This window comes from Arachis stenosperma, unplaced genomic scaffold (genome assembly GCF_014773155.1).
Source record: "Arachis stenosperma cultivar V10309 unplaced genomic scaffold, arast.V10309.gnm1.PFL2 arast.V10309.gnm1.Scaffold_100029, whole genome shotgun sequence".
Lineage (NCBI taxonomy): Eukaryota > Viridiplantae > Streptophyta > Magnoliopsida > Fabales > Fabaceae > Arachis > Arachis stenosperma.
The window spans coordinates 758,222-775,639 of record NW_026651371.1 but is presented as its reverse complement, the minus strand read 5'-3'; the positions used below and the strand labels follow the sequence as shown (position 1 = coordinate 775,639).

The 17,418-nt window shown below is 36.9% G+C and overlaps 1 non-coding gene across 1 annotated transcript; it reads right to left on the bottom strand.

Moving 5' to 3' along the window:
• Nucleotides 1–8,236: 8,236 nt before the first annotated feature.
• LOC130959996 (small nucleolar RNA R71) lies at nt 8,237–8,344 on the bottom strand. Its single transcript, XR_009078963.1, has one exon. It is a non-coding gene; the product is annotated as a small nucleolar RNA R71 (small nucleolar RNA).
• Nucleotides 8,345–17,418: the final 9,074 nt, after the last annotated feature.

Here is a 17,418-nt window from a genome sequence, read left to right as displayed (position 1 = left end):
CATTAACATACCCCCTTTCATTATAACCTTTGAAACTAATGCTAAAGGAAGAAAACAAAATAAACATTATAAAAACCTTCCATCTTTGTACCCTAGAAAAATATAGAAAAACTCTAGAAAATCCAAAAAAAGTCCTAGAAAAACAAAGAAAATCCTAAAAAATCCTATAAAAGTCCTAGAAAGCCCGAAAAAAAACCTTAGAAAACTCAAGAAATCCTAAAAAATCCTAGAAAATTCTAGAAAAACCCTAGAAAACTCTACGAAAACCCTCGAAAATCCTAGAAAACCTAGAAACCTCTAAAAAAACCGTAGAAAACCCTAAGAAAACCCTAAAAAACCTAAAAAAATCAAGAAAACTTTAGAAAATTCTAGAAAAATGCTAGAAAACCTTAGGAAAAATGGAAAATACCCTCAAAAATCCTAGAAAATCTAGAAAACCCTAAAAAATACTAGAAAACCCAAAGAAAACCCTAGAAAATCCTAGAAAATCCCTAGAAAACACTAGAAAATCCTAGAAAACCCTAGAAAACTCTAAGAAAACCGTAAAAAAATCCTAGAGAAACCTATAAAACCCTGAAAACCCTATAAAAACCCTTGAAAACTTTAGAAAAACTCTCGAAAACCCTAAAAACCCTAAAAAATCCTCAAAATCCTAAAAAATCTAGAAATCCCTAGTAAACCCCTAGAAATCCCTAGCAAAACCTAAAAAAACCCTAGAATATCCTAAAAAGCCCTAGAAAAACATAGAATATCCTAGAAAAACCCTAGAAAACCCTAAGAAAACCCTCGAAAATCCTAGAAAACTTAGAAAACTCTAAGAAATAAAAAAACCCAAGAAAAACCTAGAAAACTCTAGAAAAACCCTAGAGAATCCCTAGAAAACCATATAAAACCACTAGAAACCCCTAAAAAACACTAGAAAACCCTAGAAAACCCAAGAAAATCCTAAAAAACATTAGAAAATCCTAGAAAACCCCTAGGAAACCCTAAGAAAACTCTCGAAAATCCTAGAAAACTCTAAAAAACCGTAGAAAACCCTGAGAAAACCCTAGAAAATCCTAGAAAAACCTAGAAAATTTTAGAAAACTCTAACAAAACTCTAGAAAATCATAGAAAACCCCTAGAAAACCCTAGAAAACTCTAACAAAACCCTCGAAAATCCTAAAAAAAAACCTAGAAAACTCTAAAAAACCGTCGAAAACCCTAAGAAAACCATAAAAAATCCTAGAAAAACCTATAAAACCCTAGAAAACCCTAGAAAACCTTAGAAAATTGTAGAAAAAATGCTAGAAAACCCTAGAAAAAATTGAAAATACCCTCGAAACATCTAGAAAATCCTAGAAACCCCTAAAAACCCTAGAAAACCAAAAGAAAATCCTAGAAAACCCTAGAAAAACCCTAGAAAACCCTATAAAAACCCTCGAAAATCCTATAAAAAATATAAAACCCTAGAAAACCCTATAAAAAACCCTCGAAAACCTTAGAAAACCCTAAAAACCCCTCAAAAACACTAGAAAACCCTAAGAAAACCCTAGAAACCCTAAAAATCCCTAGTAAAACCCTAGAAAATTCTAGAAAATCCTACAGATCCTAAGAAAACTCTAGAAAATCCTAAAAAAAGCTTAGAAAACCCTAAGAAATCTCTAGAAAAACCTAGAAAACTTAAACAGAACCCTAAAAAATCCTAGAAGATCCTAAAAACCCTAGAAAATCCTAGAAAACCATAAAAAATCATAGAAAATCCTAGAAAAACCCTAAAAACCCCTATAAAACACAAGAAAACATTGAAAAAAACCTAGAAAAACCCTAAAAAATCCTTTGAAAAACCCTAGAAAACCCTACAAAACACTAAGAAAATCCTAGAAAATCCTAGTAAAATCCTGGAAAATCCAAAAAAAACCCTAGAAAAATATAGAAAATCCTACAAAAACCCTAGAAAACCCTAAGTAAACCCTCGAAAATCCTAGAAAACTCTAAAAAATCGTAGAAAACCTTGAGAAAACCTTAGAAAACCCTAGAAAAATCTAGAAAAACCAACAAAACTCTAGAAAAACCCTAGAAAACCCTTAGATAATCCTATAAAAGCCCAAGAAAGCCCAAAAAAACCTTAGAAAATCTAAGAAATCCTAAAAAACTCTAGAAAAACCTAGAAAACCCTAAAAAATTTTAGAAAACCTCGAAAATCCTAGAAAACCTAGAAACCTCTTAAAAACTGTAGAAAACATTGAGAAAACTCTAGAAAACTCAAGAAAAACCTAGAAAACCTTAGAAAACTCTAGAAAAACGCTAGAAAACCTTAGAAAACTCTAAAAAACCATAGAAAACCCAAAGAGAACCCTAGAAAACCGTAGAAAACCCTATAAAATCCTAGAAAACCCTAGAAAATCATAAGAAAACCATAGAAAATCCGAGAGAAACGTGTAAAACCCTAGAAAACCCTATAAAAACCCGTGAAAACTATAGAAAAACCCTCGAAATCCCTAGAAAACTCTAAAAAATCCTAAAAAAAACCCTTGTAAAACCCTAGAAATCTCTAGAAAAACCTAGAAAATCATAAAATGCCCTAGAAAAACATGAAAATCCTCGAAAACCCTAGAAAACCCTAGAAAATCTTTGAAAATTCTAGAAAACTTAGGAAACTCTAAAAAACCGTCGAAAACCCTAGAAAAATCAAGAAAACCTTAGAAAACTCTAGAAAAACCCTAGAAAACCCGCAGAAAACCCTATAAAACCACTAGAAAACCCTAAAAAATACTAGAAAACCCTAAAAACCCTAAGAAAATCCTAAAAAAACCTAGAAAATCCTCGAAAAACTCTAGAAAACCCTAAGAAAATCATCGAAAATCTTAGAAAACTCTAAAAAATCTTAGAAAACCTTGAGAAAATCCTAGAAAGCGCTAGAAAAACCTAAAAACCTTAGAAAACTCTAACAAAACCCTAGAAAATCATAAATATATTAGAAAAACTATAAAAAAAACCCTAGAAAACTCCTAGAAAATCCTATAAAGCTACTAGAAACCCCTAAAAAACACTGGAAAATACTAAATAATGCTAGAAAACCCTAGAAAATCAAAAATACCCTCGAAAACCCTAGAAAAAACCTTACAAAACACTATAAAAAACCCTTGAACACTTTAGAAAAACTCTCGAAAACCCTAGAAAACCCTAAAAAAACCCTAGAAATCTCTAGTAAAACCCTAAAAATTCCTAGAAAACTCTAGAAAAATCCTAAAAAGCACTAGAAAAACATAAAAAATCCTAGAAAAACCCCATAAAAGCCCTAGAAAGCCCTAAAAAACCTTAGAAAATCCAAGAAATCCTAAAAAACCCTAAAAATCCTAGAAAAACCTTAGAAAATATCAAAAAACTCTAAGAAAACCCTCGAAAATTCTAAAAAACCTAGACACCTTTAAAAAACCGTAGAAAACTCTAACAAAACCCTAGAAAACCCAGAAAAACCTAGAAAACCTTAGAAAACTTTAGAAAAATGCTAAAAAAACCCTTTAAAAATCGAAAATACCCTCAAAAACCCTAAAAAAACCCTAAGAAAACCCAAAGAAAACCCAAAGAAAACCCTAGAAAACTCAAGAAAAACCCTAGAAAACCCTAGAAAATCCTAGAAAACCCTAGAAAACCCTAAGAAAACCATAGAAAATCCTATAAAAACCTATAAAACCCTAGAAAACCCTATAAAACCCTTGAAAACTCTAGAAACACCTTCGAAAATGCTAAAAAAACCCTCAAAAACCCTAGAAATCCCTGGTAAACCCTAGAAATTCCTAGAAAAACCCTAGAAAATTCTAAAAAGACCTAGAAAAACATAGAAAATCCTAGAAAACCCCTAGAAAATCCTAGAAAACACTAAGAAAACTCTCAAAAATCCTAGGAAACTTACAAAACTATAAAAAACCATAGAAAAACCTTGGAAACCCTAGAAAACTCTAGAAAAACCCTAAAAAACTCCAAGAAAATCCTATAAAACCACTAGAAACCCCTAAAAAATACTAGAAAATCCTAGAAACCTTAAGAAAATCCTAAAAAATCCTAGAAAACCCTAGAAAACCTAGAAAACCTTAAAAACTCTAGAAAAACCCTTGAAAATCCCTAGAAAACCCTATAAAACCACTAGAAACCCCTAAAAATACTAGAAAACCCTAGAAAACCCAAGAAAATCCTAAAAAACCTTGGAAAATCCTAGAAAACCCATAGAAAACACTAAGAAAACCCTCGAAAATCCTAGAAAACTCTAAAAAAATCATAGAAAATCCTGAGAAAACCCTAGAAAACCTAGAACAACCTAGAAAACTTTAGAAAACTCTAACAAAACCCTAGAAAATCTTAGAAAAACCCTAGAAAACCCTAAAAAAACTCTAACAAAACCCTCAAAAATCCTAGAAAACTTAGAAAACTCTAAAAACCCATAGAAAACCCTAAGAAAACCATTGAAAATCCTAGAAAAACCTATAAAATCCTAGAAAAATGATGAGCGGATAATTTATACGCTTTTTGGCATTGTTTTTAGTATGTTTTTAGTATGTTTTAGTTAGTTTTTAGTATATTTTTATTAGTTTTTAGTTAAAATTCACTTTTCTGGACTTTACTATGAGTTTGTGTATTTTTCTGTGATTTCAGGTATTTTCTGGCTGAAATTGAGGGACCTGAGCAAAAATCTGATTCAGAGGCTGAAAAGGACTGCAGATGCTGTTGGATTCTGACCTCCCTGCACTCGAAGTGGATTTTCTAGCGCTACAGAAGCCCAATTGGCGCGCTCTCAATGGCGTTGGAAAGTAGACATCCTGGGATCTCCAGCAATGTATAATAGTTCATACTTTGCCCGAGATTTGATGGCCCAAACCGGCGTTCCAAATCAGCTCAAAACTGCCCGGCGTTAAACGCCGGAACTGACACAAGAATGGGAGTTAAACGCCCAAACTGGCACAAAAGCTGGCGTTTAACTCCAAGAAAAGTCTCTACACATGAAAGCTTCAATGCTCAGCCCAAGCACACACCAAGTGGGCTCGGAAGTGGATTTTTATGTCATTTACTCATCTTTGTAAACCCTAGGCTACTAGTTCTCTACAAATAGGACCTTTTGCTATTGTATTCTCATCTTTGGATCATTTTTAGATCTTTTGATCATCTTTGGACGTCTAGTTCTTAGATCATTGGGGGCTGGCCTCTCGGCATGCCTAGACCTTGTTCTTATGTATTTTCAACGGTGGAGTTTCTACACACCATAGATTAAGGTGTGGAGCTCTGCTGTACCTCGAGTATTAATGCAATTACTATTGTTCTTCTATTCAATTCAGCTTATTCTTATTCCAAGATATTCATTCGCACTCAAGAACTTGATGAATGTGATGATTATGTGACGCTCATCATCATTCTCACTTATGAACGCGTGCCTGACAACCACTCCCGTTCTACAAGCAAACAAGGCTTGAATGTTTATCTCTTGGATTCCTTAATCGGAATCTTCGTGGTATAAGCTAGAATTGATGGCGGCATTCAAGAGAATCCGGAAGGTCTAAACCTTTTCTGTGGTATTCTGAGTAGGATTCAATGATTGAATGACTGTGACGAGCTTCAAACTCCTGAAGGCTAGGCGTTAGTGACAGACGCAAAAGAATCAATGGATTCTATTCCAACCTGATTGAGAACCGACAGATGATTAGCCGTGCCGTGACAGGGTGCGTTGAACATTTTCACTGAGAGGACGGAATTGTAGCCACTGGCAACGGTGATGCCCAACATACAGCTTGCCATGGAAAGGAGTAAGAAGGATTGGATGAAGACAGTAGGAAAGCAGAGAGACGGAAGGGACAAAGCATCTCCATACGCTTATCTGAAATTCTCATCAATGAATTACATAAGTATCTCTATCTTTATTTTATGCTTTATTCATAAATCATCCATAACCATTTGAATCTTCCTGACTGAGATTTACAAGATGACCATAGCTTGCTTCATACCAACAATCTCCGTGGGATCGACCCTTACTCGCGTAAGATTTATTACTTGGATGACCCAGTGCACTTGCTGGTTAGTTGTGCGAAGTTGTGAAATTATGTTTAGACCATGGTATTGAGCACCAAGTTTTTGGAGCCATTACCGGGGACTAATTGAGTTGTGAAAAGAATGGATCACAATTTCGTGCACCAAGTTTTTGGCGCCGTTGCCGGGGATTGTTGAGTTTGGACAACTAACGGTTCATCTTGTTGCTTAGATTAGGTATTTTTCTTCAGAGTTCTTAAGAATGAATTCTAGTGTTTCAAGGTGATGTTCTTATCATCACCAAAGCTGATTGATTCTAATCAATTTAGCTCTTGAATGTAATGTCCTGCTGAAGCTTGGCTAGCCATGTCTAATTTCTTTAGACTAAAGCTTTAGACTAACATTGCATGATTCCTAAAATTCTCATTAAGAATTTTGATACCTTTATTTTCTTTTCCACTTAATTTTCAAAAAATCCAAAAAAAAATTACAAAATCATAAAAACCAAAAATATTTTATGTTTCTTGTTGAGCCTAGTGTCTCATTTTAAATTTGGTGTCAATTGCATGTTTCTGTTCTTCTTGCATTCTTTCATGTGTCTTAAGTGATCTTCAAGATGTTCTTGATGATTTCCTTGTTCTGATCTTTAAATTCTCTTGTCTTGAGTGTTTTGTTGTTTCTCATATGCATTCTCATTTTGTTAGTGTCAGTAGTATACAAACTTCTAAGTTTGGTGTCTTGCATGCATTGTTTATTTGATTTTAGTTGCATTTTGATTATTCCTCATTATTAAAAATCCAAAAAAAATTTTAATTTGTGTCTTTTCAAGTCAATAATACAGAGAATTGAAGATTCAGAACATTCAGCAGAGGAATTACACAGAAAAAGCTGGGCGTTCAAAACGCCCAGTGAGGAAGGAAAACTGGCGTTTAAATGCCAGCCAGGGTGCCTGGTTGGGCATTTAACGCCCAAAAGGTTAGTGATTTGGGCGTTTAATGCCAGGATGGCACAAGAGGGAAGATTTTGTTTTTAATTCAAATTTTTTTCAAGTTTTCAAAAATTTTCAAAATCAAATCTTTTTCGAATCAAATCTTTTCAATCATATATTTTCAAAATCAATCTTTTTCCATTTTCAAAGATACTTGCTAACAATTAATGATTTGATTCAACATTTCAAGTATGTTGCCTTTTCTGTTGAGAAAGGTTTAATGTCTGAATCATATCTTTCTTGTTAGGTAGGTTATTAATTTTTTAAAAATCAAATCTTTTAAATTATTTTTCAAATCATATCTTCTCAATCACATCTTTTTAAAAACCATAACTTTTCAATCATATCTTCTTAATCACATCTTTTTCAAAATAGTTTTCAATCATATCTCTTTAATTTCTGATTTTAAAATCTTTTTCAAAAATCACTTGATTTCTTTTCCACTCTTAGTTTTCGAAAATCAATTAGTATGTTTTTCAAAATGTTTTTAAAATCTTTTTAATTTATTTTCAAAAATTTCTTCCCCTCTTCTCACATCCTTCTATTTATGGACTAACACTACTCCTCAATGCACAATTCGAATTCCATCTTTCCTTGATAAGTTCGAATTTTCTACCTCTTTCTTCTATTTTTCTTTTCCTCTGACATCTCAAGGAATCTCTATACTGTGACATAGAGGATTCCATATTTTCTTGTTCTCTTCTCTTTCATATGAGCAGGAGCAAAGACAAAAGTATTCTTGTTGAGGCTGACCCTGAACTTGAAAGGACCTTGAAGCAAAAGCTAAGAGAAGCTAAGGCACAACTCTCTGTAAAGGACCTAACAGAAATCTTCAAAGAAGAAGAACCCATGGCAGCCGAAAACAACAACAATGCCAACAATGCAAGGAAGGTGCTGGGTGACTTTACTGCACCTACTCCCGACTTCTATGGGAGAAGCATCTCTATCCCTGCCATTGGAGCAAACAACTTTGAGCTTAAGCCTCAATTAGTTTCTCTAATCCAACAGAATTGCAAGTTCCATGGACTTCCATTGGAAGATCCTCATCAGTTTTTAGCTGAATTCTTGCAAATTTGTGACACTGTCAAGACTAATGGGGTTAACCCTGAGGTCTACAGACTTATGCTATTCCCTTTTGCTGTAAGAGACAGAGCTAGGATTTGGTTGGACTCACAACCTAAAGAAAGCCTGAACTCTTGGGAAAAGCTAGTCAATGCCTTCTTGGCAAAATTCTTTCCACCTCAAAAATTGAGTAAGCTTAGAGTGGAAGTCCAAACCTTCAGACAGAAGGAAGGTGAATCCATCTATGAAGCTTGGGAAAGATACAAATAATTGATCAGAAAGTGTCCCTCTGACATGCTTTCTGAATGGAGCATCATAGGTATCTTCTATGATGGTCTGTCTGAACTGTCCAAGATGTCATTGGACAGCTCTGCTGGAGGATCTCTTCATCTGAAGAAGACGCCTGCAGAAGCTCAAGAGCTCATTGAAATGGTTGCAAATAACCAATTCATGTACACTTCTGAAAGGAATCCTATGAACAATGGGACGAATCAGAAGAAAGGAGTTCTTAAGATTGATACTCTGAATGCCATATTGGCTCATAACAAAATATTGACTCAGCAAGTCAATATAATTTCTCAAAGTCTGTCTGGAATGTAAGCTGCACCAGGCAGTACTAAGGATGCTTCATCTGAAGAAGAAGCTTATGATCCTAAGAACCCTTCAATGGAAGAGGTGAATTACATAGGAGAACCCTATGGAAACACCTATAATTCTTCATGGAGAAATCATCCAAATCTCTCATGGAAGGATCAACAGAGACCTCAACAAGGTTTCAACAACAATAATGGTGGAAGAAACAGGTTTAGCAATGGCAAGCCTTTTCCATTGTCTTCTCAGCAACAGACAGAGAATTCTAAGCAGAGCCACTCTGACTTAGCAACCATGGTCTCTGATCTAATCAAAACCACTCAAAGTTTCATGACTGAAACAAGGTCCTCCATTAGAAATTTGGAGGCACAAGTGGGTCAGCTGAGCAAGAAAATTACTGAACTCCCTCCTAGTACTTTTCCAAGCAATACAGAAGAAAATCCAAAAGGAGAGTGCAAGGTCATCCACATGGCCGAACTAGGAGAGGAGGAAAAGGCAGTGAACGCCACTGAGGAAGACCTCAATGGACGTCCACTGGCCTCCACTGAGGAACCATGGGAATCTGAGGCTCATAATGAGACCATAGAGATTCCATTGGATTTACTTCTGCCATTCATGAGCTCTGATGAGTATTCTTCCTCTGAAGAGGATGAATATGTCACTGAAGAGCAAGTTGCTAAATATCTTGGAGCAATCATGGAGCTAAATGACAAGTTATTTGGTAATGAGACTTGGGAGGATGAACCCCCTTTGCTCACCAAAGAACTGGATGACTTGTCTAGGCAGAGACTACCTCAAAAGAGACAGGATCCTAGGAAGTTTTCAATACCTTGTACCATAGGCACCATGACCTTTAAGAAGGCTCTGTGTGACCTAGGGTCAAGTATAAACCTCATGCCTCTCTCTGTAATGGAGAAGCTAGGGATCTTTGAGGTACAAGCTGCAAGAATCTCACTAGAGATGGCAGATAATTCAAGAAAACAAGCTTATGGGCTTGTAGAGGATGTTCTGGTAAAGATTGAAGACCATTACATCCCTGCTGATTTCATAGTCCTAGAGACTGGAAAGTGCATGGATGAATCCATCATCCTTGGCAGACCCTTCCTAGCCACAGCAAAGGCTGTGATTGATGTGGATAGAGGAGAATTGATCATTCAAGTGAATGAAGAATCCTTTGTGTTTAAGGCTCAAGGATATCCATCTGTCACCATGGAGAGGAAGCATGAAGAGCTTCTCTCAAAACAGAGCCAAACAGAGCCCCCACAGTCAAACTCTAAGTTTGGTGTTGGGAGGCCACAACCAAATTCTAAGTTTGGTGTTGAACCCCCACATTCAAACTCTAAGTTTGGTGTTGGGAGGTTCCAACATTGCTCTGAGTATTTGTGAGGCTCCATGAGAGCCCACTGTCAAGCTATTGACATTAAAGAAGCGCTTGTTGGGAGGCAACCCAATGTTATATTTATCTATTTTCCTTTGTTATTTTATGTTTTCTGTAGGTTGATGATCATGAGAAGTCACAAAATCAATTGAAAAAGCAAAAACAGAATGAAAAATAGAAAGAAAAATAGCACACCCTAGAGGAAGACCTTGCTGGCGTTTAAACGCCAGTAAGGGCAACAAATAGGCGTTTAACGCCCAGTCTGGCACCATTATGGGCGTTTAACGCCAGAAAGCGGCACCGGACTGGCGTTAAACGCCAGGAAATGGCAAGAAGTTGGCGTTAAACGCCAGAAATGGGCACCAGCCCGGCGTTTAATGCCAGAATTGGCATGAAGAGCATTTTTGCTCGCCACATGGTGCAGGGATGAATTTTCCTTGACACCTCAAGATCTGTGGACCCCACAGGATCCCCACCTACCCCACCACTCTCTCTCTTCTTCACCCATTCACCAATCACCTCAATACCTCTTCTCCAAAAACTCCTCACCTATCAAATCCCACCATTCTCTTCACCACTAACATCTATCCTTCATAAAACCCCACCTACCTTACCATTCAAATTCAAACCACTTTCCCTCCCAAACCCACCCATACATGACTGAACCCTACCCCCCTCTCCACTCCTATATAAACCCATCTTCACCCCCTCATTTTCACACATCATACACACTACTTCTCTCCCTTGGCCGAAACACAAAGCCACCTCCATCTCCTCTATTTCTTCTTCTTCTACTCTCTTCTTTCTTCTTTTGCTCGAGGACGAGCAAACCTTCTAAGTTTGGTGTGGTAAAAGCATTGCTTTTTGTTTTTCCATAACCTTTATGGCATCTAAGGCCAGAGAAACCTCTAGAAAGAGGAAAGGGAAGGCAAAAGCCTCCTCCTCCGAGTCATGGGAGATGGAGAGATTCATCTCAAGGGTGCATCAAGACCACTTCCATGAAGTTGTGGCCATGAAGAAGGTGATCCCCGAGGTCCCTTTCAAACTCAAAAAGAGTGAATATCCGGAGATCCGACATGAGATCCGAAGAAGAGGTTGGGAAGTTCTTACCAACCCCATTCAACAAGTCGGAATCTTAATGGTTCAAGAGTTCTATGCCAATGCATGGATCACTAAGAACCATGATCAAAGTGTGAACCCGGACCCAAAGAATTGGCTTACAATGGTTCGGGGGAAATGCTTAGATTTTAGTCCGAAAAATGTAAGGTTGGCATTCAACTTGCCATGATGCAAGGAGATGAACACCCTTACACTAGAAGGGTCAACTTTGATCAAAGGTTGGACCAAGTCTCATAGACATTTGTGAAGAGGGCGCTCAATGGAAGAGAGATTCAAGAGGGAAGCTGGTTCAATGAGAAGGCATGACCTCAAGCCCGTGGCTAGAGGATGGTTGGAGTTTATCCAACGCTCAATCATTCCCACTAGCAACCAGGCCGAAGTACTATAGAGGGCTATCATGATTTATAGCATCATGATTGGAGAGGAAATAGAAGTTCATGAGGTCATATCCCAAGAACTTTATAAGGTGGCGGACAAGTCCTCTACCTTGGCAAGGTTAGCCTTCCCTTATCTCATTTGTCATCTCTGTAATTCAGTTGGAATTAACATAGAGGGAGACATCCTCATTGATGAAGACAAGCCCATCACTAAGAAAAGGATGGAGCAACAAGAGATCACACTCATCATGAAATCCCTGAGATACCTCAAGGGATGCACTTTCCTCCACAAAACTATTGGGAACAAATCAACACCTCCCTAGGAGAATTGAGTTCCAACATGGGACAACTAAGGGTAGAGTGATGAGCGGATATTTTGTACGCTTTTTGGGGGTAATTTCATGTAGATTTTAGCATGTTTCAGTTAGTTTTTAGTAAAATAATATTAGTTTTTAGGCAAACATCATATTTCTGGACTTTACTATGAGTTTGTGTGTTTTTCTGTGATTTCAGGTATTTTCTGGCTGAAATTGAGGGAGCTGAGCAAAAATCTGACTTAGGCTGAAAAAGGACTGCTGATGCTGTTGGATCCTGACCTCCCTGCACTCGAAATGGATTTTCTGGAGCTAAAGGAGTCCAATTGGCGCGCTCTCAACGGCGTTGGAAAGTAGACATCCAGGGCTTTCCAGCAATATATAATAGTCCATACTTTACGCAAGGATAGACGACGTAACTTGGCGTTGAACGCCAAGTACATGCTGCTGTCTGGAGTTAAACGCCAGAAAAACGTCATGATCCGGAGTTGAACGCCCAAAACACGTCAAAACCTGGAGTTTGACGCCAAGAAAGGCCTCCACACGTGGAAAGCATTAGTCTCAGCCCCAGCACACACCAAGTGGGCCCCAGAAGTGGATTTTACACCAATTATCTTAGTTTATCCATTTTCTGTAAACCTAGGTTACTAGTTTACTATTTAAACAACTTTTACAGACTTATCTTGCACCTGATGACATTTTCATATCTGAATTACATACTTTGTGACGGCATGAGTCTCTAAACTCCATTGTTGGGGGTGAGGAGCTCTGCAGCGTCTCGATGATTTAATACAATTCCTTTGTTTTCCATTCAAACACGCTTGTTCTTATCTAAGATGTTTATTCGCGCTTAATTGTGAAGAAGGTGATGATCCGTGACACTCATCACCTCCTCAATCCATGAACGTGTGCCTGACAACCACCTCCGTTCTACATCAGATTGAATGAATGTCTCTTAGCTTCCCTAATCAGAATCTTCGTGGTATAAGCTGGATTGATGGCGGCATTCATGAGAATCCGGAAAGTCTAAACCTGTCTGTGGTATTCCGAGTAGGATTCCGGGATTGAATGACTGTGACGTGCTTCAAACTTTAACCTGCTGGGCGTTAGTGACAGACGCAAAAGAGGGATTCTATTCCAGTAGGAGCGGGAACCAACCGGTGATTAGCCGTACTGTGACAGAGTGCGTGAGCATAGTTTTCACTGCGAGGATGGGAAGTAGCCATTGACAACGGTGACACCCTACATAGAGCTTGCCATGGAAGGAACCTGCGTGTGAGAAGAGGATTCCAAGGAAGAGTTGAAGTCAAAGGACAAAGCATCTCCAGAACTCCAACATATTCCACAATCCTTTACAAACAAATAACTCTATTGCTCAAGTAATATTATTCCCTCTTTTATTTTTATAATCAAATCTAGTAATTTCACTTTTAATCCAAATAACCTTGTTGACATCCTAACTAAGAATAATAAAATAAATATTGATTGCTTCAAACCAATAATCTCTGTGGATTCGACCCTTACTCACGTAAGGTATTACTTGGACGACCCAGTACACTGCTGGTTAGTTGAACGGAATTGTGAACAGAAAGTGATCAGTTAGTTGAGTTAGTTTAACTTTTTGGCACATGCCAAGGAGCCACTAATCAAGAATCACAATTTCGTCCACCAAGTTTTTGGCGCCGTTGCCGGGGATTATTGAGTTTGAACAATTAAAGGCTTATTTATTTCTTAGATTAGGAATATAGTATTGATGCTACAGAGTCATTAAATTGAGTCTTTTATTCCCTTTTCAAAAATATTTTCGAAAATATTACTTTTTCCTTATTAACTGTTAGTTTTTCGTGAGTCTAGTGTCTTGTTCTAAGTTTGGTGTCAATTGATCTTTTATATTTTTCTTTAAATTTTCGTGTTATTGTTCTTTGTTTTTCCTTAATCTTCAAGTTGTTCTTGTCTATTTTTCTTGTTTGATCTTTAATTTTCTTGTTTTGTGGCTTTCTCGTTTTTCTTATACTAATCCAAAGTATTAGTCTTCTAAGAGGAATATACCCATTCATAACAATTGTTACCCTTTTGACCATTTGGCTAGAATAGAAGGGTCATATTCTTGATAAGGAGCACCAATACTTTTGAAAATCTTTTTTTCAAAAAAAAAAAAAAAAATTTTCTTGATTTAATCTTGTGCCAAACTCTAAGTTTGGTGTTTTCTTGTTAATCTTTTTACAATTTTCGAAAATTTATTAAAGTTTTCTAAAAATTTTAAGTTTGGTGTTCTTTCTTTTGTTCTTGGTGTTCTTGTGAATCTTCAAAGTGTTCTTGAGTTTTTCTTGTGTCTTGATCTTAAATTTTTAAGTTTGGTGTTCCTTGGTGTTTTTCCTCCAAAAATTTTCGAAATTAAGGAGCATTAGATCTAAAAATTTTAAGTCTTGTGTCTTTTGTGTGTTTTCTCTTTCATCATAAAATTTCAAAATTCAAAAAAAAATTTGTTTTTCTAACTAATTTTGAACTATTTTTTTTGAAAATCATTTATAAAAATTCAATTTTCAATTTTAAAATATTTCCACTTTCTTTTATTTATTTCGTTTTTATTTTAATTTTTAAAAAAAAATTAATTAAAAAAAATATATATATATATATTTTAACTCTTTTTTTTATATATTGTTATTACTTATTCCATTTTTTTAAAATTAACATATAAAATTCTCAACTTGTATTCCATTATGGAAGTAAGTATGAATGAACAGTCCAAGAGGACTCTGGGGTCATATGCTGACCCACTACTGCTTCATATGGGAGTAGTATCTGTATACCCTCCATTGGAGTTAGTAGCTTTGAGCTGATCCTCAGCTCATTATCATGGTGCAGCAAAACTGCCAGTATTCCGGTCTTCCACATGAAGAACCTACAGAGTTTCTGGCACAATTTCTGCAAATTGCTGATACAGTACATGATAAGGAAGTGGATCAGGATGTTTACAGATTACTACTGTTTCCATTTGCTGTAAAAGATCAAGCTAAGAGGTGGTTAAATAACCAACCTAAGAACAGCATAAAAACATGGAAACAGCTGTCAGAAAAATTCTGAATCACTATTTCCCTCCCAAACGGATGACACAGCTAAGGCTAAACATCCAAGGCTTCAAACAAGGAGATAATGAATCCCTTTTTGATGCTTGGGAGAGATACAGAGAGATGCTAAGAAAATGCCCCTCTGAAATGTTTTCAGAATGGGTGCAATTAGACATCTTCTACTATGGGCTTACAGAAAAAGCTCAGATTTCTCTAGACCACTCAGCTGGTGGATCTATACATATGAGAAAAACAATTGAAGAGGCTCAAGAGCTTATTGATACAGTTGCCAGAAATCAACATCTGTACTTAAGCAATGAATCTTTCATGAAAGAAGAAGCTAAAACAGTAACTGCAGAACTCAGTCCAATGGATCAGGCTAATGAATTCAATCAGCAATTGGACTTTCTAACTCAACAGCTAGCCGAATTCAAGAAAATATTACAGGAAACAAGAATGGCTAACAGGAACATGGAAGTACAATTAAAGCAGACAGAAAAACAACTGTCAAGACAAATAACAGAAGAATGTAAAGCAGTTCAATTAAGAAGTGGGGAAAACATTAAATACCTCACTTCAAAGCAGCAGGAAACCAAGAAATGAACAGTGGATACTCAGAATCCTCCTAAAGACAGTCCGAGCCCAGAAAGGGACAAAGCTGGCGTTCAAACGCCAGTAACAAACAAGGAAGGGGCGTTAACGCCACTCCAGCTCCCACCACTGGCATTCAAATACCAGTGGGGAATCAGTCACATACAAGTGCTGATAACAACCCTTCTAAAAAGGCTTCCCAACCCACTTCTGTAGGTAATAAACCTGCAGCAACTAAGGTTGAGGAATACAAAGCCAAAATGCCTTATCCTCAAAACTCCGCCAAGCGGAACAGGATAAGCAATTTGCCCGCTTTGCAGACTACCTCAGGACTCTTGAAAATAAAGATTCCGTTTGCAGAAGCACTTGAGCAAATACCCTCTTATGCTAAGTTCATGAAAGAGATCTTAAGTCATAAGAAGGATTGGAGGGAAACTGAAAAAGTTTACCTCACTGAAGAATGCAGTGCAGTCATTCTGAAAAGCTTACCTGAGAAGCTTAAAGATCCTGGGAGCTTTATGATACCATGCACACTAGAGGACACTTGCACCAGCAAGCTTTATGTGATCTTGGAGCAAGTATCAACCTAATGCCTTCTACTATCAGAAAGCTTGGTTTAACTGAAGAAAATCAAACCAACCAGGATATGTCTTCAACTTGCTGATGGCTCCATTAATACCCATCAGGCGTGATTGAGGACATGATAGTCAAGGTTGGCCATTTGCCTTTCCTACTGACTTTGTGGTGCTGGAAATGGAGGAGCACAAGAGTGCAACTCTCATTCTAGAAGACCTTTCCTAGCAACTGGTCGAACCCTCATTGATGTCCAAAAAGGGGAAGTAACCTTGAGAGTCAATGAGGGAGAGTTCAAGCTGAATGTTGTTAAAGCCATGCAACATCCAGACACCCCAAATGACTGCATGAATGTTTGATATAATTGACTCTCTGTAAGAGAGGTCAATAGGGCTGAGAGTCTCGAATCAGAGCTAGAGGAAATTAGACTCAATGCTTTCGAAAATGCAAAGATTTACAAAGAGAAAGCGAAAAGATGGCATGATAAGAAATTGTCATCCAGAGTCTTTGATCCGGGGCAAAAAGTTCCGCTATTCAATTCTAGGCTCAAATTATTCCCTGGGGAATTAAATCCGGTGGAGAGGTCCATATGTCATTACAAACGGTCACCATATGGACATAGAGCTTCAGATAATGACTCTAACAAAAAGTTCATTGTTAATGGACAAAGAGTCAAACATTATCTTGAAGGCAATTTTGAGCAAGAATGCTCAAAACTGAGACTTGATTAAAACTCAGTCCAGCTAAAAGACATTAAAGAAGCGCTTGCTGGGAGGCAACCCAGCCAATCACAAAATTTAATTTATTCGTATTGATTTTCTTTATAGGTTTGAGTCCAAGTATCTTCAAAAGGTGAAATAGCAATTGGTTGAAGTCACAGAGTTACAGGAAAATTTGGAAGCTCACTGGCATGAAAAAGCCAGTAAGAAATACTTTGGGCGTTAAACGCCCAAAAAGAAGCTCCCGCGGGCGTTTAACGCCAGTAAGGGTAGCCATCTGGGCGTTAAACGCCAGAAAGGAGCATCTCTGGGCGTTAAACGCCAGAAAGATGCACCTTCTGGCGTTTAACGCCATTTGCTAGCATCCTGGGCGTTTAACGCCAGGATGGTGGGGAGGTAAAATTCGTTTTTCTTTAAAATTTTTCTAAATTTTTAAGTTTCAATTCATGATTTCTTGCATAAACATGTTTCAAAATATCATCCTTCAAAATCAAATTGGTTTTCTAAGAACCCTAATTTCTAAAATTCCTTTTCAAAAATATCAAATGTATCTTAATTATAAACACAAATCTTTTTTTTCAATCCAATTCTTTTTTCAAATATTTTTAATATCTTTTTCAACTCATCTTATCTTTTTATGAAAA